The sequence below is a fragment of the Panthera uncia genome, assembly GCF_023721935.1.
Source record: "Panthera uncia isolate 11264 chromosome A1 unlocalized genomic scaffold, Puncia_PCG_1.0 HiC_scaffold_16, whole genome shotgun sequence".
Taxonomy (NCBI): Eukaryota; Metazoa; Chordata; class Mammalia; order Carnivora; family Felidae; genus Panthera; species Panthera uncia.
In genome coordinates this window covers 37,562,254-37,585,103 of record NW_026057576.1, presented here as the reverse complement: position 1 = coordinate 37,585,103, position 22,850 = coordinate 37,562,254, and the positions used below count along the sequence as shown (strand labels likewise).

The 22,850-nt window shown below is 33.6% G+C and overlaps 1 long non-coding RNA gene across 1 annotated transcript in view; it reads right to left on the bottom strand.

Annotated features, from left to right (window-relative positions):
• Positions 1–9,022: 9,022 nt before the first annotated feature.
• Positions 9,023–22,850, bottom strand: part of LOC125933847 (uncharacterized) — a 263,942-nt gene continuing 250,114 nt past the window's right edge. The window contains exon 4 of the long non-coding RNA XR_007461119.1: positions 9,023–9,210. This is a non-coding gene — a long non-coding RNA (uncharacterized LOC125933847). The remainder of the gene's footprint in view (positions 9,211–22,850) is intronic.

The following is a 22,850-nucleotide window of genomic DNA, read 5'->3' as shown; positions in this document are numbered from 1 at the left end:
ATATTTGGAATTTTTTAATGTATATTTATTGTGTTTACTTATTTATTTTGAAAGAGAGAGAGAGAAAGAGAGGGAGCAAGTGAGGGAAGGATGGAGAGAGAGGGAGAGAGAGCTTCCTAAGCAAGTTCTGTGCTGTGGGCACAGAGCTCGACTCCGGGCTTGATTCCCTGACCCATGAGATCATGAACTGAGTGGAAACCAACAGTAAGATGCCTAACTAACTAAGCCACCCAGGTGCCCCTGGAATTTTTAGTAGATAAATTAAAGATTCCAATTTTGACATTCGATAATAGTAAACATACTTGCTTCAGGGTACAACCAATCAAATAATTCAAACTATATTTTGAATTTATGATTATAACTTTTTTTATTCATCATGGCAGGTGTCACCGAATTTTGTCTGTAATTAAGAAGATAATATCCCAGGCTTTGTGGGCCATATGACTCTCCAGTTTTCTTGCAACTACTCAAGTTTGCCATTTTAATGCACAAGCCTCCATAGGGCAATACATAAATGAATGGGCTTGGCTGTGCTCCCATAATCTTTATTTATAAATGAGAGGTGCCAGACCAGATTTAGATGGTGAGTAACAGTTTGCAGCCCTCTGACCTATTAGAACTATTATGGAACTTATAGGAGCAACAGTTGAACATTATCTAAAATAAAATTTAATAACATTTCTTCTTAATCATATTTCATAGTACCTACTTTGCTTTTCATCCTTATTAGATTGCTCTTTCCTATGTTTCATCTGTTTCTAATATGTGAAATATGTAGATATACTAATTTAGTAAGATGCACAATTGTTGACAATAATGAGAGTCTATCTCTACATTATTTAATAATGCATTCCACTATACACTTCCTCAATAGCATTAATTAAAAACAAAAACAAAAACAAGAACAGACTTTGATTTATTTCTGTTCAGATATTTTTTAACACTTATTGAGCCACTACTATTTTTGGGCACTACATGTGCACTAGGGATAAAAGGTGATTAAGAGAATTCACATGCTAAAAGAAATTTACAGGGGCGCCTGGGTGGCTCAGTTGGTTGAGCGGCCGACTTCGGCTCAGGTCATGATCTCGTGGTCCTTGAGTTCGAGCCCCGCGTCGGGCTCTGTGCTGACAGCTCGGAGCCTGGAGCCTGTTTCAGATTCTGTGTCTCCCTCTCTCTGACCCTCCCCCATTCATGCTCTGTCTCTCTCTGTCTCAAAAATAAATAAACGTTAAAAAAAATTTTTTTAAAGAAATTTACATTGAGTGGGATCTTTATCTCTTTTTGGAGGATGGGACAAGCAGAAAAGCACTGACACAAATGTACAAACAGTTGGTGACTGTGCAGTAAAGGATTAACTCAGCTGTTCTGGGCTGCCCAATACTGTACTTCTCCAAAGAAAGTTAAGGTCTTTGCCTAACTTCTGGGACACAATTTCTAAATCCTTGGATCCTGCCTGTTCCCTCCCTCCCTCCTTTATTCCTTCTTTCTTTCTTCTTTCCCAAAACAAACAAACAAACACAAAAAATAGGACTTCCAGTTTCCAGTTTCACATGTAAGGAACTTCGATGTTCCCACCCTATCCTGTCAACACTAAAAAATTGAACAGACTCAAAGTTCAACTGTTCTTGAATCTGTAAGGGAGGACAGAGGGGAAACTGTTGCCTCTCAGAGTGGAGACAGAGGTGAATCCAGGAGTTCTGGCTTACCAGAGAAGAAACTCAGGAGCAAGAACTGCCATGAGAACAGGTGCTGGGGTTGAAGACCCTGGACTGCGAATGACAAATTGCCGGAGGCTCTGTGTGGACAATTCTGAGTGAAAATTTCCAGGGGGAGCTGGTTATACGGAGGCCTCCACATTTGGGTGAGTTTTGTCTCCAGGAGCTTGTCTAGGCTTTCCCAGTAAATACTGGAGAAAAATCCCCTCATGCTTCCTTGCAGTAGGGAGAGGGAAAAAGGAGCCATCTTAAAATACACCAGAACACCGCTCTTCTCCACAAGGCCTGCGCTTAGAGGGAACTAGTTATTCTGAGACTAACCTGCTGGGGTGTTATCTGAGCCTAATTGACCTGGGGAAAGGGAATGCCCAACTCCAATCCACTCTAGTCAAACACCATCCCCAAAACAGAGGTTTATGAAATCTCTGGCAGAGGTTCTATTCACGTCTCATGAATTCTTGTAGTGATATCTTGAAATATCATTTGGAGTCAATGGGAGACAGTGTTATTTTGAAATTAATGTAGTTATGGAACCACCACAAAATCTTGTTAAAAAAGAAGCATATATATTTCCACATCACAAATTTACTTTTTCAATATTTTATAAGCTATATTTAAATACAATTATTTCCTTAGTAATTCTATAAATTATTTAATTTAAAAGAATTATTCTCAGAAGAGATCCTTTGATTTAATCAGACTACCAAAGGGGTCCACATCATTAAAAGATTAATCACCCAGTTTATTATACGCTACGTGTTTTGGAACTTTGAGTTTAGGGTGGTTGCCTTGGTTACCTGAAGCCTAGGCACTGGGGTCAGAACCAGGAGGATACCCTGAAGCAGGAAGTACAGATCCTTACAAGCTCCCAGAGCATCTACAATCCATAAGAGGCAGTAGAGTGAACAGTAAAGAACATGTCTTCTGGAGTCAGAGTGCTGAGTTTGAATCTTAACTTTAACCCTCATTCTCTACTCTTTATCTGAAAAATGGTAACAAAAATACCCATAGCAGAGTTGGTTTAAAGATTACATTATTCACTTTGTGCAAGACACTGAATACATATCTGTCCTATGGTAATCATTCACTAAACACTTACCATTATTAATTTTTGAAGGTAGAATTTTTACACAATTTCCATTAAAAATTTTTTTTTAGAATGTTTATTTACTTTTGAGAAAGACAGAGAGACAGAGGTGTGAGCGGGGGAGGGGCAGAGAGAGAGGGTGACATAGAATCTGAAGCAGGCTCCAGGCTCCCAGCTGTCATCACAGAGCCTGACACTGGGCTCAAACCCATGAACCACGAAATCATGACCTGAGCTGAAGTCAGACACTTAACCAACTGAGTCCCCCAGGTGTCCCTGTACAATTTCCATTTTATTAACAATCATGATTCCTTCTTCAAAATTAGCAATATTTGATGTCTTTATGAAAGTAAAAAAGTTAAATTTGAGATCACATTTTAATCTGAATTTCAGAAGTAATGAAACCATTTATTGGTTTGTGAATTATGTTTCATGTTATTTCCTTATTATTATATTATAAAACTGACCTCTGGTCTTTTTTATTTATAACAATTTTTTCACATGTTGTTTTCTTGTGAATTCTCAGAAAGCAGAGCCTGAGACAAAGATTTATATGACGACACTGTGTTGAGAAAGTGTAAATAGGAGAAGTGGAAGTGAAGGACAAAGGAATAGGAAGGGCAAGAAGAGACAGTGCAAGGATGCTTATCATTTGGTACTAAAATGTACCGACTACTTGATCTCATGACAGTACTCTAAGTAGCAATAAAATGAGTGCATCTCAACAAGGACTGTATGAGAGAGGAAAGGTTATGAACTTATGTGACTGGCTCCTAAATCTCATTAGTCAAAGATTTGCAGTCCTAGAGTTTAACAGAACCTCAATTTAAGTTGCTCATGCAAATGAGCTGAAACATTTCAGGCCTCAAGGTCAACAGAGAAGTCCCAGATTTAGAGGAAAAAGTATATGGAGTGGGGGTGGTCAGAGTCCACCCATATGAAATCAGTTGCAAGCAGTAAAGGGTCAGCTGCTATACACGATCTCTGGGCTGGAACACCTGGCCAAAACCGGGGAGACAGGGCAGGATCTGAGGTGGTACTTATGAGATGCTTCATACAGATATCCAGATGTTAATCCTTTGTTGTAGATGTAACTTTTTCTTTTTTCTTTTTTTTAATAGTTTAGGGTATAGAGATATTTAAATGTATATAGCCTGATATCTCTGTTTTAAAGATACTTTATTGGGTTGAATTTATATCATACCTAGTTGTATATACTATATTTGATTAATCTGAATAATCCTATAACTCTTCCTTAATGTCAATTAAAAGAGATTACTCCTCTGTCTGTTAAGATTATATTTCTAATATATTTAAACAGACTTAGATCCAAGCAGTATTGTTTGGATCAATACAATTCAACAATACCTCTTGGTATGTTCCTCTTGAAATGGAGCTAAACTGAACACTTCCTAACTACCTGTAGTTATGAATTAAGAATGACTTTATAAGTTTAGTTAATTAACAAATATTTTTTGTAGTTATTTTTCTTATACTGTCAAGCAGGCATATATTTTTTTTACTTTCCTTTCTTTCTGGAACACATTTTAAAATAAAGTGCTGATAATGATCACAAAGTTATGCCTCAAAAATAGCTGAAATGGTAAGAATTTTTAAAGAAAAATAATTATTTCCCCCTATGAAGGGCTACAGAATTACCTATTCCTTTGTTATACATGGCATTAGAAATGGAATTAAGTACTAAAATTATCGCTATAAATTCTTGTCTTTTATAGGAGGGATATTTTATAGTTGATTGCAAGCTCAATGTCCCATATTAGCAATTCATCATTTTACAATATTAATATTCATTTTTACTAAATATGGAAACTTCACATAATCAGCAATTTCCTCATCAATTTGGGAAAATCAAATTCATTATTAAGAGTTAGTATAATATTAACAGCAAAATGTCATTCCTGGTTTAAAAATAAACAAGTCTTGATTTACTTATTATACCTAGTTTTGCATGTTATAAGGAGAGAAAAAACTTATAATGTAATTAATTTATAAATTATTTTAAAGGATATCTTACTCATTCAACCTATGGGTAAATGAGAGAAAGAAAAGATAAAATAAAAAAAGAAAAAGAAAGTTTATTATTTTTTTTCTTTCTGAAATTACCAACACAAATTGCAAATGCACTTCTCATAGTCTAAACATAGACTTCATTCTTAGTCAATATCAATCTTTTCTTGGCCAATATAAATGCAAAATTAAGACTTAATTGTATCTATTTATATCAGAGAACTATTTAGAGGTTCTGGGCAAAACTACTGATCACAGAGAAATATCTGTTTCTATTCCAAGAGGAAATATGGCAAGGAAGGGTACAATTACATATATTAGAGTAAAAGGAAGGGTCTTGTGTTGCTAAGACAAATAAAGAATAAAGTGGTTAGAAATCTTTCACAAAAACTTCGTGGATATATTAATATCTTATTGCTATATTCTTTGATTACTGAATACACAGTTAAATTATAGTTTACATTAAAAAATACAATCTTTATGTTTGTTCACAAATTGGGCCCATTGCTTACATATGGGACTTAAAATAGCCTTTATTCTTTCTGAAAGAGGCATGCAAGGATCTTTCAAATGAGAAAATAATTGTAATTCATAACAAAGATTTATATTGTCTCTGATATTTTTTTAATAAATAGAGTTAGGAAATAGTAAGAACAGTATTTTATAAAACAATCAAACATGAAGTAAATAAAGTGAATCAAGTGCCATGCCTATAATATTATATAAATTCTCAATAATTCCTCAGACTATTGTAATATGATTTGCTTTTATCTGCCTTAGCTACTAAACTTCCAAACTTACACATATATAGACAACTAATATTTTACAAGGGAGTCAATTCAATGGGAAAAAGATAAGTCTCTTCAATAAATGCTATTGTTAAATATGTATAATTATGTGCAAAAATTTTAAATTAGACCTACTGTCTTAACAGCATTCAAAAAAAAAAAAAAACAACTCAAAATGGATTAAATACTTAAATAAAATACCTGAAACCATAAATCTCATAGAGGAAAACACAGGAAAAAAGCCCTTTGACTTTAGTTATGGCAATGACTATTTTGGATAGGACAGCAAAAGCACAAACAACAAAAGCAAAAATAAATAAGTGGGACTACCAGACTGAAACTTCTGCTCAGCAAAAGAAATAAAAAAATAAAATGAAAAGATAACCTACAGAACAGGAGAAAATATTTGCAAACCATGTGTCTATAAAGAGTTACCATCCAGAATATAAAAGGAACATAGAATGTAATTACAAAAGCAAACAAACAAAAAATCTGATTAAAAAATGGGCAGAAGAACTGAATATACTTTTTTCCAAAGAAGACATCTGTATGGAGCCTGATCCATTAAAAGATGAATGATCTCACTCGTATGTGCAATCTGAAAAAGCCAAACTCATAGAAATAGAGTAGAATGGTGGCTGTCAGGGGCTGAGGAGATGGAGGAAATGGGAAAATACTGGTTTAACAGTATAAACTTTCAGCTATTCAATGAATAAATTCTGGATCTGTATATCATAGTAACTACAGTTAACAAATCTCTATTATGTACTTGAAAGATGCTGAGAGAGTAGATCACCACAGGAAAACATGATAATTATGTGAGGTGATGGAGGTGTTTACTAACCTTCTTGTGGTCATTCATCATTTTGCCATATATATGTGTATCATAACATCACATTTTATACATTAAAATAACACAATATTATATGTCAATTATATCTCAATAAAGCTGGAAAAAATTAAAACTATATTGCTTAAGCTGAAAATGAATAAATAATATTGCTATGGTCACGTGATTTACGATGTTATCAGTAGAACAAAACAGAAAGCATAGAATTAGCTCCACAAATATACTGATATTTGCTAGAGTTAGCATTACACAATCTATATAAAAATAATAATTCAGGGGGCACCTAGGTGGCTTCAGCTCAGGTCATGATCTCATGGTTTGTGAGTTTGAGCCCCACATCAGGCTCTGGACTGACAGCTCAGAGCCTGGAGCCCGCTCTGGATTCTGTGTCTACTTTTCCCTCCCTCTCCCCTGCTCATACTCTGTCTCTGTCTCTCAAAAAATGAATAAACATTAAAAAAATTTTTTAATAATAACAATTCAGTATGTGACTTCAGATAATACCCTATCCATAAGGAGAAAAACGAAACTACAACACTACTTAGAGCATATCTCAAAGCAAATATAGGTCTTCCTTGACTTACAATAGGATTACATCCTGATAACCCATCATAGTTGAAAATGTTTTAATTCGAAATGTATGTAATACACATAACCTATCAAATATCATGATGTTCTCAGAACACTTACGCTAGCCTACAGTGGGCCAAATCATTTAACACAAAGGCTATTTTATTTATTTTTAAAAGTTTATTTATTTTTGAGAGGGAGACAGAGAGAGTGAACAGGGGAGGGGCAGAGAGAGAGAGAGAGAGAGGGAGAGAGAGAGAATGTCAAGTAGGCTCTGTACTGTCAGTATGGAGCCCAATATGGGGCTTGAACTCACAAACCATGAGATCATGACCTGACCCAAAACCATATGTTGGACGCTTAACTGACTGAGCCATCCAGGCACCCCCACAAAGCATATTTTAAAATAAAGTGTTGTTGACAGTGCTGCTATAAATAGCCAAATTATGGAAAGAGTCTAAATGTCCATCAACTGATGAATGGATAAAGAAATTGTGGTTTATATACACAATGGAGTACTACATGGCAATGAGAAAGAATGAAATATGGCCCTTTGTAGCAACATGGATGGAACTGGAGAGTGTGATGCTAAGTGAAATAAGCCATACAGAGAAAGACAGATACCATATGTGTTCACTCTTATGTGGATCCTGAGAAACTTAACGGAAGACCATGGGGGAGGGGAAGGAAAAAATAAGTTAGAGAGGGAGGGAGCCAAAATATAAGAGACTTGTAAAAACTGAGAACAAACTGAGGGTTGATGGGGGGTGGGAGGAAGGGGAGGGTGGGTGATGGGTATTGAGGAGGGCACCTGTTGGAATGAGCACTGGGTGTTGTATGGAAACCAATTTGACAATAAATTTCATATTAAAAAATATAAAGTGTTGAATATTTCATGTAATTTCTGGAATACTATACTGAAAGTAAAAATGAGAATGGCTATATAGGTAAAGGTTGGCTGTAAATGTGTTGGTTGTTGACGCAGGTGATCCTGTGGCTGACTGGGAGTTGTGACTGGCTACCCAGCATCATGAGACATTATCACACAAGATATCACTAGCTCAGGAGAACATCACAATTCAAAATTTGAAGTATGGTTTCTACTGAATGTGCATCGCTTCTGAACCATCATAAAGTCAGAAACCTAAGTCAGACCATTGTTAAGTCCGGGATTGTCTGTACCGACATATTAAATATGTTAAAAGTTTTAACATATTTAATAGAACTATTAAATTCCTCAGAGTATGGAGGAATTTAATAGTCAAATATTGAGAAAATTAAGACATATCTTTAAGAATTGGTATAGAAAAGGTCTTTAGAAAGCATAAGTAGCACAAATCATAAAATAGGTGAATTTTACTACATTTAACAAATAAATCCCATTTAATAGGCATAATATATTACCATAAGCAGAAAAGAAATATGTGTCCACAATGTATAAGACAGTCCTTTTGAAGTGATAAGAATAAAAATGTTCCAATAAAATTGGACAAAGCTGATAAATGGGAATTCACCCAGAAATAGATAAAAATGGGTAAAGCACGTGAAAACAGTGCTCAGATGCACTGGTCATCAGGAAACTAAAATTAAAACATGTCACAATTATCAGATTGGAAGAAAAAATATTAAAGCATTCTAATGCTCAATGTTGGTGGTGGTGTTGTAAAATGGGAACTATGATAATCTATTTTTGGAAATGTTATTTTGTATAACCATTTGGGAGATTAATTGGTACTGTCTTGTAAACTTGTAAAGTAAAAGATACACACTCTTGAATCAGTGAATATTTATGCATATATGAGAAATTCTTGTTTATTTACACTAGGGAGTGTTCAAAGAAGTACACTTCAGCATTAATTTTTTTTTTTCTCACAGCAAACTTGGAACTAACCTAAATAGTCATCAGTAGGGAAATGAAAAAATCAGTATGATATATTCATGTAATTTTACTCAAATTTAGGAATAAAAAAAATGAAGTAGTTTTATGTGTGTCAAAAACAAAGAACACAAAAACAAAGGCAGTTTTGTATGAAACAAAAAGTGGAGTAAAAAATGTAAGTCTTATGAGGATATATCAGATGTGTAATTTTTAAATGTATACATGATTGCATACATATCTTAAAATGTACTTACATGTGTAGATTGAAGATGTTTTTAAAATTCTCATTGCTAATTGTAGAAAAGAAGAGGAATGGGAATTAGTAAAGATACAACAGTACATTATGCCTGAATTAAATACATATAAGTACATCAACATGAAAGTTACACCCTAAATATGTTTATATATATTTTTTCCCTTCTTTTTTCCTTCTTCTTTCTTTTCTTCTTTCCAAAAAGTTTTACTAAGTGTATGCATATTACAAGTGCAAAGGATTTAGCAGTGAATGAAATCCCTTCCCTCAAGAATTTCATATTTTGTGAGAGTAAAAAGACAATATGCATATAAACAAAATATATAGTATATCAGATATAACAAGTACTGTGAAAAAAAAATTCAGTGGGGAAGGAGATAGAGAATGCTGAATGGGAAGCGGGTATTTGACATTTTATTGTTGAGTGAAGGCTTTGATTTTAAGGGGGGAATTTGCACTAAGTTGTAGCTATTTTTCTTAAATCATCTTAGGAAAATATTTTTGTAATTTTTAAAACATTAACAAATTTTATAATTGAGCAATTATAATTTGGTTTGTTTTCAATAATTCCAAGTGCCTAAGTAAACTAAGTTATGCCCGAAGAAGGAAACATTTATTGATTCTTGATTAATGGCAGTTTTTGACTGATAGATGCATGTGAAGATTGCTCATGATACACTAGTAATATATTCAATAGGAAATTTTTCTAATCCACTTATGAAATGTTCTCATTATGGTTTCCTTCCAACAAACAACTGAAGAAATTTTATTCCACTCCACTATCACATCAAGCCAGGGTTATTTGAAGGTTATATTGTATTTTCTACAAGGTTGATTTGAAAGCACTTATAAATCTTTAAGCCTTGTGTACCACTAAGCTTATTAAAATTTGGCATGTTAATAGTTGGTGTTTGAAAATTTTAATCTGTTGGAAAGTTACACGTTGATTTCTATTTTTTGTTTGTTTGTTTGCCAACCTGGGAATGGTTAGTGAATGATGAGTAGCATAGTAGAAGACATCACCCAGCTCATATTAGAACAATTTCCCACAAACTTGCTAAAGTGTATGCTTTTATTTATATTTTTTAAAGCTTATATATATATACATACATATATGCATATGTATATATATACATATATTTGTGTGTGTGTATATATATATATATATATATATTACATGTTTATTTTCAAAAGAAAAAGTAGTATTTTATTAACTACCACACTGTTATAATACACTTTAAACGTACAATAAGGTAGCTTTTAAATTTGAGGTGCTCTTAAGGATAACAAATGAACAGAATTCCAAATTTTTGAAATAGGTGAACTGCTGCAGTTATAGGGATACATTTAGGAAAACTGTATAACTCTTACAAGAGCAGCAATGAAAGTTTATTTTGTATACTTTTTAATAATTGAAAATATAAAAGGTAATTAAAAAAATACAAGGAAAATTTAGCATAATAAAAAAAGATACAATTAAATGTACTGGATACATATAAAGTTTAAGGGAAGAAGTGAAAAAGGAAAATAGTTGATATTTAAGTACACTGACTACCTAGACAAAAAAATACTTAAAAAAATCATAAACCTCTAGTTTTCTATGACGAATATCCATATTGTTAGAGTATCACCACTATGGAAGTGATTTTGTTATGTTTGAATATGTTATACTTTACTGGTAATTTACATGATGGCTTTTAAGGCTGTGGCAGGCATATGGTTTTTCCAAACAAGACTGGATAAAAAAAATCACTGTTAAGACACAACATACCTTATTTTTTTGGTCTTTCCATATTCAAGAAAAGGGATAATTCATTGTAACATTTTCTTTTTTTTTTTTTTTTTTTAATTTTTTTTTCAACATTTTTTATTTATTTTTGGGACAGAGAGAGACAGAGCATGAACGGGGGAGGGGCAGAGAGAGAGGGAGACACAGAATCGGAAACAGGCTCCAGGCTCCGAGCCATCAGCCCAGAGCCTGACGCAGGGCTCGAACTCACGGACCGCGAGATCGTGACCTGGCTGAAGTCGGACGCTTAACCGACTGCGCCACCCAGGCGCCCCTCATTGTAACATTTTCTTACCACCCAAATACCTCAACCTATACATTTTAAACTTTTTTTTTAAACATTGGTTATATGCTCAACTTCGTTATTGAAAGAGTATTAACAAGACATTATTTTGGTAAATTAAATATTAAATGTGGCTTATCAACAGGATTTGAAAGGTGACTATCCTTAGAGTTCCAAGTTAAAATGTAGTTTTCAAAGTCTAACAAGAGTAATGCTTAAAAGTAATTAAAATAATTAGCTTCAAAATGACAAACTGATAAACTAAGTAAAGTGTGCATACACTATGTAACATTCGCTTGGAAACTTGATTTGTCAGTTACACCTAGAAATTACAGTCATCAAGAAAATTACAAAAATTTTTTTTTATCATAACATGATTTATTTGACCCCCACAACATTTTTTTAAAAAATCCTACAACAGATAAATATCAACATGTTCTAATTTTTTTAATATTTATTTACTTTTTTTTGAGGGGGTGGGGTGGGCAAGGGACAAAGAAAGGGAGGCACAGAATGCGAAGCAGGGTCCAGGCTCTGAGCTGTCAGCACAGAGCCTGACATGGGGCTTAAACTCATGAACATGAGCTTATGACCTGAGCCAAAGGCTGATACTTAACTGACTGAGCCACCCAGGAGCCTCCAACATGTTCTCATTTCTATTCTAAACCAAAGCAGTGATGCATTTAGTTAGACTACCATTCACATTGTTATATTCAATTTTCTCTTTATATAACTTGGCAAAATTTCATTTCTTCTAGATTCCAAAAGTACCTACAAAACCCATGCAATTTTACCATTTTTAATATGCTATGGAATATCATACAAAGTAAGGCATTTCAGTGTCATGTATAAATAACCAAGTTACTGTCAATCCAAAATTTTTGCACATTAATAAAAGGATATCTAAAAACTTAAGAACAATATTCTCACCACTGTATAAAAATAACCACAATGAGTAAGTCTTTGTGTAATATTTACTCCACTATCTCATTTCCAGAGACTGTGACAAGCTATAAAGGTATTTCAGTGTTGGTAAGGGTATCTTGATTGCTAGTGGTGGACGTATTAGTGGTTCCTATATCTGAAACAGAACTTTGTTGAATATTCGCAAGGATAAGTGTGTCCTCCGGCAGTAATCAAAGCATCATCTCATGCAGCTTCCACAGATGCCAGGACTGTACTGCTAGAGTGAATACCTTGTTTTTATTCTGGTGTGTTTTAATATGTTTGGCAAGGTGGTCACTTCTCATAAAGCGTTTTAAACATTCTGGACAAATTTCTTCTTACCTGTACATGTTCTTCTGTGCTTCTATAATTCAAGTAAATAATTCAAGTAAATCTTTTACCACTGAACATCCAGTTACAAACAAAAGGGTGCTCCCCAGAATGCCAATGCAGATAAGCTCTCAGATGTGAGGTATTCCCATGGACTTTACCACATCCTGGCATAGGAAAAATGTGTTGCTTCTCTTTTCCAAGATTGCTACCTCTCCACCACATTCTTTACGGTTGGGACAGGGGCAAGCTACTCTCCAAAAAGTCTTTTTCCTTCTTGTTGCTGGTTCCCTTTTAGTGTATGCTTTTATATTTTTTCAAAGGTTATTTATTTATTTTGAGAGACAGAGAAAATGTGAGTGGGGGAGGAGCAGAGAAAGGGAGAGAGAGAGACAGAGAGAGAATGAATGAATGAATGAATGAATCCCAAGCAGGCTCCATGCTGTCAGCGTAGAGCCCAACATGGGGCCTGATCCCACCAACTGTGAGATCATAACCTGAACTAAAATCAAGAGTTGGATGCTTAACTGACTGAGCCATCCAGGTACCTCAAAGTGTATGCTTTTAAAAGTCACCTTTTCCCTAGACTATTGTTTTACATAATGTGCTTTTGGTGACTTCACTCTTAAATATGGCGATCGACTCATGGTGGTGAATTGTCTATATTCAAATGCTATTATGTTATTAAATTGCAATCAATGTTAATTTGTTGAATCATACAAGAGAATCATCCTTACTAGTTCTATTACTAGTAACAGTAATACTAAAAGTACTATTAGACTACTAAAAATACTACTACTACTAAAAGTAAGACAAAGTCTAATAACAACTAGTTGACTTACAAAGAATAGTGCTTCCCATATTCCAGACATTACTGGGGAGAGGATGTTTTATAGCTGTTAACTCTCATTTTTCAGGTAGGCTGAAAAATTGTTGCCCAAGCATGCTACTACTCAACATTGGTGGTGGTCTAGTAAAACGGGAATTCTTTAAATCTGTTTTTGGAAATATAACTTTATAAAACCATTTGGGAGATAAACTGGGCATTATCTTGTAAACTTAGAAAGTTGTGATGATGTTTGGATTGCACCCAGCCACCACACGTTTCAACACTATGTACGTTTTTTTAAAAGAAATAATATGAGCTTAAAATACTTAGTGTAGTTCCTACAAATCCAACATAATTATATTTAGAACCTGATATGTCAACAAGAGACTGAACAGGAGAGAACTCAGCAAATGTCTCCACTTATATCACCTCCACAGACTGGCCTATTCAAGTTACATGATTTTATAAAGTTTTTAAGATACGGTGATTTTAATTATGTTCTTGAATAAGCTCTTATTCTAATCAATGTGTACACTATTGGAATCTCTCTAAAACAGAATTTAGTTTTCAGCAGTTTAATAAGAACATCAGCCAAAAAAAAAAAAAAAAACAACAACAACAACAGGTGAGATGTTTACACACTTAAATTGTCATGATTTTAAACAGCTTTATTGAGATAACATTCACATGCCATAAATTCACCCATCTGAAGTGTAGAAATAAGTTTTTAGTACACTCACAGGAGGTGTGTAGCCATCACAACTATCTAATTTTAGAAAATATACATCTTCCTAGAAGAATCCCATACCTGTTAGCAGTCATTTCCCATTTCCCTAACCCTAGCTGCCAGCAACCACAACTCCATTTGCTGTCACTTTGGATATGCATATTCTGGGCATTTTATACAAATGGAATCATACACTATGTAGTCTTTTGTGACTGGATTTCAGTACTTCAGTACTTCATTTTTTTATTGCTGAATAATATTCCATTGTATGGATATACCACATTTGCTTATGCATTATTATTTGATAGACATGTGGGCTCTTTATACTTTTTGGCTGGTATGAATAATGCTAATAACTTTCATTTACAAGTTTTTGTTTGGACATATACTTTCTATTGGCTTTATACCTAGAAGCTGAATTGATTAGTCATATGGAAACTTTATGTTTAACATTTTGATGAACAGCCAGGCTGTTTTTCAAAGAACTGCACCATTGAATATCTTCATAAGCAATATAGGGGTGTTCTAATTTCTCCACATCCTGACCATTATTTGTTATTATCTGTTTTTTTTTTTGTGACAGTCATCCTAGAGAGTGTTAAATGATATTGATTTCTCAGATGGCTACTGAATTAGAGCATCTTTTCATGGTACTTTGTATGTATTTTTGAAGAAATGTCTATTCAAATCATTTAACCAATTTTAATTAGGCTATTCATCTTTTTTTTTAGTAGTTGTAAGAGATTTTTTTGCTACTTCTGGATACAAGTAGTCAAATACATGATCTGCAAACATTTTGTCTTATTCTATGAATTATCTTTTCACTTGATGGTGTCCTTTGAAGCACAACAGTTTTTAGTGTTGATGAAGTCCAATTTATATAATTTTTTTTGTCACTTATTCTTTAGGGACCATATCTAAGAAAAAAAATGTATTGATATGGGGGGGATACCTGGTCAATTAGTCAAGTGTCCAACTCTTGATTTCAGCTTAGGTCATGATCTCTTGGTTCGTGAGCTTGAGCCCCACATCAGGCTCTGCACTGACAGTGCAGAAGCTGTTTGGGATTCTCTCTCTCCGCTCTCTCTTTTCCTCCCCCACTGTGCTCTCCCTCCCTCAAAATAAATAAATAAACTTAAAAAAATAATAAAAAAGTAAAATGTATTGATATGGATAGAAAAAAATACCTTTCCTTTACTGAACACCTTTAGAATCTTGGTGATAATTTTAACAATTGAAATCACTCCTGTTGGGCAATGTAGATTCACAGATCATCATGGCCTTTAGAAAAAAAAAGTGATAAATGGACTTAACAGTTAAAGCAAACCCAAAGAAAATTAGCTTTTGAGTTCTTGATATTTTAAATAAATACCCAACAGAGGTGGGCATATTACTAGCTGGAATTTTAATAAGAATGCACAACTCATAATGTTATAAGAAATTAAAATAATTTTGTCAAATAATAAGGATTAAAAAACTTCTCATTGCTTGCCTCAAAAGTGATCATTTGTCAATAGTGGAATCTAAGGAGTACTCAAACTGTTACTCTCTCAAAAGAGGAGTAGAAATCACTCTAAGAATCAGTTTTGGAATTTCAGCTATGTAATTTACGTAGTTCCTAAAATTGAAAGGCATCCTTAAAAAAAAAACTTTTTATTTATAACTCCTTAACTCCTTCATAAAAAAATGTACTTTATCAATATGTAAAACAGAAAGAACAATAGATATATTAGAAGATTGATATGTAACTTTAAAACTTACTCCTTATCACATATTTCAAAATTTATGCCTATAAAAATAGACTAATTACCATTATTAACTGGCTTTACGGGCTGAAGTAGTCATGATTTTGAACTAATAAAATAGACTCATCTTAAGAATATCCCCTATGTTATGGACTGAACTATATTCCCCCAAAATTAATATGCTGATGCCCTAACCCCCAATGTGGCTGTATTTGGAGACAGGGCCTTTATGGAGATAATGAAAATTAAATGAGGTTATAGGGTGCGGTCCTAATCCAATAGGACTGGTGTCTTTATAAGAAGAGGAAGAGAGACCAGAAATCTGCGCATTTGCACACAAAGGAAAGACCATGTGAGCACACAGTGAAACGGCAGCAGTCTTCAAGCTGAGAGTCTCTTCACTGGAAACCAGCCCTGCTGACACACCTTATATTGGACTTCTAGCCTCCAGCAACGTGAAACAAGAAATTAAATTTCCATCGTTTTACGAAGTCTGTGGTATTTTGTTATGGCAGTCCATGCAGATTAATTCAACAATGACCTTACTCATAGGTTGGGCCCAACATCCAATTTAACTTGATACAACATATGGGAAAAGAACATTTGCAGAAAAATCACATTATCTGTTGCATTTCTTATTTTCTAGCTACTGGTGTATGTCAGTCAATGAGATCCCTGGAAGGCAGTCAGCCAGAAGTAGGACAGTGAAGTGAGGGCATTTCTTACTCTGGCTCCTTCCCTACAGGGTTACCCTCCTTCTGGAGTAGGGTAGGTTGAATGGAGGTGGCTGTGCCTCCCAAGCTATCGTCCTTTTCTTTCCTTTCCTTTCGGTAATTGCTCCCTACCTTTCTTCTTTTAGTCCTAGAAGTGGTCTTAGCTTTGCCATTATTAGCTCCTTAGAATCATACCATCCTTTCTGATATGCTATACTCCGTTCACACTTTCATAAATATTCTCTTTATTAAAAACTCCCTGAAGTATTCTAATTTGACTGTGCCATCTGTTTCATGCTGATACCCTGCCTGAAACTGAGATCTAACTTCTAAAACAGATACTTTCAATTTTGAAGAAACTTGTGTAAGTTATGTTAGTAATATGATGCTAATGTAGTCAAATTAAAGCATCACAAAAACATTTATTTAAACTGATTTTCTCCAAATTATCTATGTGCCAGCTTAGAATTACTAATCTTAGTAATCACAAAGTATGAGTCAGATTTCTGTAAGGAGCCTTGTAGACCTTTCCTGGTACTGAAAAATTACTTGGAACCCTAAAAATGTCACAATATGAAGCAAAGCAATTAAAGATCATGACACAGATTCATGAAGTTTAGAATTCTATTGTGGTGATCAAACTGGTGATTTTTTTAATATTAAGAATTGATTTGAGCTCCCTATATTATGAAAAGAACAGTTTGTGAACCAGAGGAAGTAGAACATTCTTTTCACAATATAGAAAGATGCATAAAATGGAGATACTATATTTTCAGCAAACATAAAATGCAGAGTACTATATTTGGCAAGTCTCATTTCATGGGTCTAGGATGAAAACTGGTGTTTATACTTGTAAAAAAAGAAACTTGAGATTTTGATGAGCCAGTTTTGGAAATCATTACTCTATCCAATCTTTCTATCCTGAGAAAATAAAATGTTCATCTTTCAAGTCTGAGCTTACATTCTGTCGCTTTTCCACAACTTCCTATAAGTAACCCCAACTTAAACACATTTTCTTGGGAACCCAGTCTTTCATTCTTATGCAGACCTCATTCTGTCTTCTGTCCTGCTCTTTCTTCTTTTCTACCAAAAGGAAGAAAAAAGAAAAGAAGTTAGGAAGGAAAAGGGAAGAAGTTAAAAGAGAAATCATTATAATGTAATGTGGACAATACTGTTAGTGCTCAGAAAATTCCCATCTACTTTCTAAATTCCCCAGACTCCATGAATTTGGGTTAAAGTCTTATAACCAGTTCTGTCATGTAAAATAGGAGGAAAAGTGATACAGAAATCAGTACCAAAAGAAGGGTGCAACTCTCAAAACAATAATATCTGGCCTGGAATCTGAGAGGACATCTGTGACAAAATTATTCCTGAATGTTGAAGAGATGATTATCTGTATCAGGTAGTGACAAAATTATTAATACTGCTGTCTGTTCTAAGTAGGAAAGAATATTGTTTCCTCAGTCAGAAGCTTTAAGGGAAAATGTTAGAAAACAGAAGGTTAAAAATATGTTCTGGTTGCTACTGAATATGCTGAGCAAGATATTACAAGAAAAAGATGGGCTTAAGAAATAATCGGCAGACTCAATAGTTAAAAAGAAGACAGACAGGAGACTTATAGAACTGGACAAAACTACTGCTCCTAGATCCCAAATAGGTACAAAAGGGATTAACAAAAGCTCTGAACAAAATGATCAAACGACTTAAGGATAAATAGATTAAGGATGAAGACTTTACAACTATTTTTCCTGATACCTTCAATGCAGAAAACATTAGATTGACAGAGAGGCATGAGTCAAGAAAACTAAGAAATAAAGTAGAATCGAGAACTACACCTTTTAAAAACCTTAGCATTTTGCTATTGGCATGTAAAATTCATTAAGATTAGAAGACAATTAGCATCTGTGGGAAATGTATTTCCAAATTAACTACAGATCTAGGAGTGGAAGAGTTTACATGAGACATACAATCACCCATGATCCCTGACACCACACTGATGACATAGGTTCCTGGTGTTTCTCTTTCCTTACTCACTGCTCCCTTCATCCTCACATTGGCTTCTCTCCCATCTTCCAGCCTGATTTGGGGCCCAATCTATTCTCTCTACATTCTCTTCATGAGCTTGGTTATACAATTATATGGTTTTAGCTAAAAATAGATTTACGATGTTTTTAAAAATCTAAATCTATATCTACCAACTCTTCACTAAGTTCCACAACTGATATTTTAATATTTATTTCAAGTTAGATATCTAATAGACCTCCCAAACTTAAAATGTACCAAGACAAAACAAAACAAATGTAAGTAAGTAAGTAAGTAAATAAATAAATAAATAAAATGTGTCAAAACAGAGCTTTTGTTTTTCTCACCACTCATCTAACTCCTTCTGGCTTGTTGTTCTCCCAGCATTTTCATCTCAGTAAATAAAACCACAATCAAACAGATTCTCATTCCAAAAAGAAAAAGATAAACAATGCATATGTGAATATCTCTTCTGGAACAACAACCACAGAAGCCTATTATTCCAATAGCACCTGGAGAAGTCACAGAATTTTCCCTACATATACGCCGAAGTCACCCCTTGCGATCAGAAATAATATAACCTTAGTCTTGACTAAATCTCCAATTTATTCAACCCCTTACTTTTCCTTTCTTTGCTCCAGCCATATCAGTTGGTCTCTCTTCTTTACCTTTATCATAATGCACCACCCTCAAATTAGGACTCTTGCTTTGACAGCTGAAACATTCTCATCTATCAGGTCTCAGGTCATATTACACTTTCTCAAAGAGGCTTCCAGACTGCTTTATATAAAATAGCATCATCATTCCTTTGAAGTTTCATCACTTAATTAATTTCTACAAGCATTTATTAAAATTTGAGTTATCTTTTTATTTACTACTAGTCTCCAGAGACTGAATAATGATCTACATGGGATCAGTGTCTTGATAGTGTTGTTTACCACTGTGCCCCTGATGCTTCACTTTGAAAACAAGTTGTTAAAAATGAAATATAACAAGTAGATTGAATATAATTAACCAATATTCCTCATTCCATTATTTTAGAATAGCCATAATATGATGAATACAACTATCACTCTGTTCTTTTGGACTTAAGTCTATTTATTCTATTATGGAATTTTATAAAATTTGATAAAAATTAACCTTTTTGAAACTTGTAATTTTTTAAATTATATGAAAACACTGAAAGCCTCTTATTGGGGACAATATCCTCCATCCAGTAATAATTGATGCTTAAAAAATCCATGCTATGTTTTTAAGAAATTCTCTGTATCTGGTTATAGGTAAATAAGTGTACTTGCAATTAAGTGTGATAACAAATCTATCAGCCAATGACATCAATATATATATGTATACACACACTCACACATACGCATCGCCTATCACTATCTGTCTCACTATCTGAAGAAAAATCTTACTGTATCTAAGGATATATATTAGATTTTTGTAGTTAATTAGAAGATAACACTAACTGCATAGTTATTAATCTGGGTCTTATTACATCAGATGACAAAACAGAGTAATGCCAAAGAGTTAAAAAACGGAGGGACTCAGAAGAACTAATTTAGAGACAAAAGATTACAAGAAGATGAAGTAACTTAAAATCTCCTTTCTCATCACTGTAAATGGTCCAGAGTCACATAACAATTGATAACAAAACCCGTGATAACTTGCCAAACGTTTTGCTCATTTAGAGTGAGCACTTAACAGTAATCATTTTACATCTATAATTTTATTCCAATTGTTTTCCTTATATCATAAGAAAACCTAGAGATATTAGTAATATATACTTCTTTCTTAATGAAAAAAGTAAATTACTGGAAATAATTAGAAAAATATCTGGAGAAAAGGAAAAACAGAAATTTAGACTGAAGAACATTCAACATTGCAAATTTATCTTTTAAACTATAATATATGTGATTGTGGTCATCGCTAAAACACTCAAAGTCTATAGAGTGTACTGATTATGCACATAGACCCTGGAGCTCCACTGCCTGGGCCACAGCCTTTAATAAGTTTCTTAATGTCTCTATGCCTCACTTTCCCCATCTGTAAAAACAGACATAAGTTTCTACCTACCTCATAGAGTTATTGCAGGAATTAAATGAATAAACATAAATAAAACACTAGAAACTCATGCTACTCACTCATACTAGTTTAAATCTATACTGAAATGTAGCTTTCCTAAAATATTTTATGAGATATTATGCCCTATTTTCTCCTTGTGATACTGTTAAAAAAAAACAACTAAAAAGTAAGGACAGAAACTGCCTATCAATTTTATCCAGATATCTGCTAAAACAATATATTGCCATATTGAGTCTTTGCTTCTTACTTGTAATTTTAAAAATCTGACAGAAAAGAAGAGTCAGTGACTAACACATTGCTGAATATCTGCTTTGCTTATAGAAAAGTTGATTATAGTTTTATAACAAGTCTATTATAATCATCAATATAAGAAAAAAATTGAGGTGCCTGGGTGGCTCAGTTGGTTAGGGGTCGGACTCTTGGTTTCAGCTCAGGTCATGATCTCCTGGTTTCCCGACTCGAGCCCCATGTCGGGCTCTGTGCTGACAGTGCAGAGTTGGCTTGGGATTCTCTCTCTCTGCCTCCCCCTTCACTTGTGCTGTCTCTGTCTCTCTTGAAACAAATAAACTAAAATATATATATATATATATATGTGTGTGTGTGTGTGTGTGTGTATGTGTGTGTGTGTGTATACACACACACACACATACACACACATATAGGATAAAGATAGAAAACTTTTGAGAGCCCTATAAAGGACAAAAAAAATTTTAAAGGTTATGGGCTGTGGACTAATGATGCATACAACTTTTCAAACTAATTAAATGTACCATAAAGCTAGATGTTATCTAAACTCTAAATATTCCAATGTTAAATCTGAAGTTTTCCTTAATATTGCTGTTGGTAAGAACTACAGGGATATTTCATAGAAAGAAAGAAAAAGGAAAAAAGGAAAGAATAAACAGAGAGAAGAGAGGAAGAGAGGGGGAGGGAAACAAAAAGGGAAAGGGAAGGGAGATAAGGGAGAAAATAGTCAAATGCCCTTGATAATTCTGATTCAGTGGGTTTGCTGTGGTGCTCAGAAATGTGTTTTTTCAGTAAGCATGCCAGACATCTACAGAAGTTTCTATAATATGAGAAAACTTCTTAACTCTTATAATGGGTTATGAAACAGATTTTAAAAGATTGCTAACTAATAAATTATAAGGACTAAAATTCAGTATCTGCCTTTTATTTTAAAATAGGATTTATTAAAAAAATAAAACAGGATTTGTCAAATTGTTTTATATTTTTAGATATAGATGTTAGCCTATATTTTTCAAATAATTTTATTTACAAAAAAAGTTTTAATTAAATATTTTCCTGAGTCTATTCCTCAGGTACCTGAGTGATCAAATTATATAAAAATTTCCTTTGACTCTATTTCTTAAGCTAGTTAATATAAATTCTACACAACTGGCACAAAAAGATGTATGGTTAGGTATATTTGTTATAAAATATGAAATGCAAAATAAATGAAAATAAAATAAATATATTTTCGTACAGTGTACTTGTGATTGGCTAAAGAATGTATTGAATACATGAAATAAAATATTCATCATTTTATGTGACCCTGCAATTTAGTACTGATCATAGAACAAAAAAATTCAAAAAAATGCTATGCTTATAAATCATCTAGCTCACATACAATGATTTGTAGATTAGGGCACTAAGTCTGGGAAATGGAAAGTGTTTTTATTTTTTTAAATTTTTTTTAATATGAAATTTATTGTCAGATTGGTTTCCATACAATACCCAGTGCTCATCCCAACAGGTGCCCTCCTCAATGCCCATCACCCACCCTCCCCTCCCTCCTACCCAAATGTAAAGTGTCTTTAAATACAGAGATTAGATCCCAAGTCACTATATCATATTGCATGTTAACATATAATCACATATATATGTATATACGTATACACTGAAAGTTGTTCAAACTATGAAATTAAATATTATGTAAATCAAAAGTATTAAAATTAATCCATAGGTACTGTGTTATGTAAAAAAGTTTAAAAATAACTTAATCTCATATGTTTCAGAATCTTTTTAAGGATGCAAGTGATCACAGAAACACATCATATGGTCATAAAGATTTATAAGCTGTTAAATGAACTTCAGGGCAGATGCAGAGAACATGTAACACCTGGCATAGATAGTATGTCTAACGATAATACAAATCCTTTATGGTACATTAACACCTTCAAAAATGAGTAATGTCCTAAGATTAACTCTG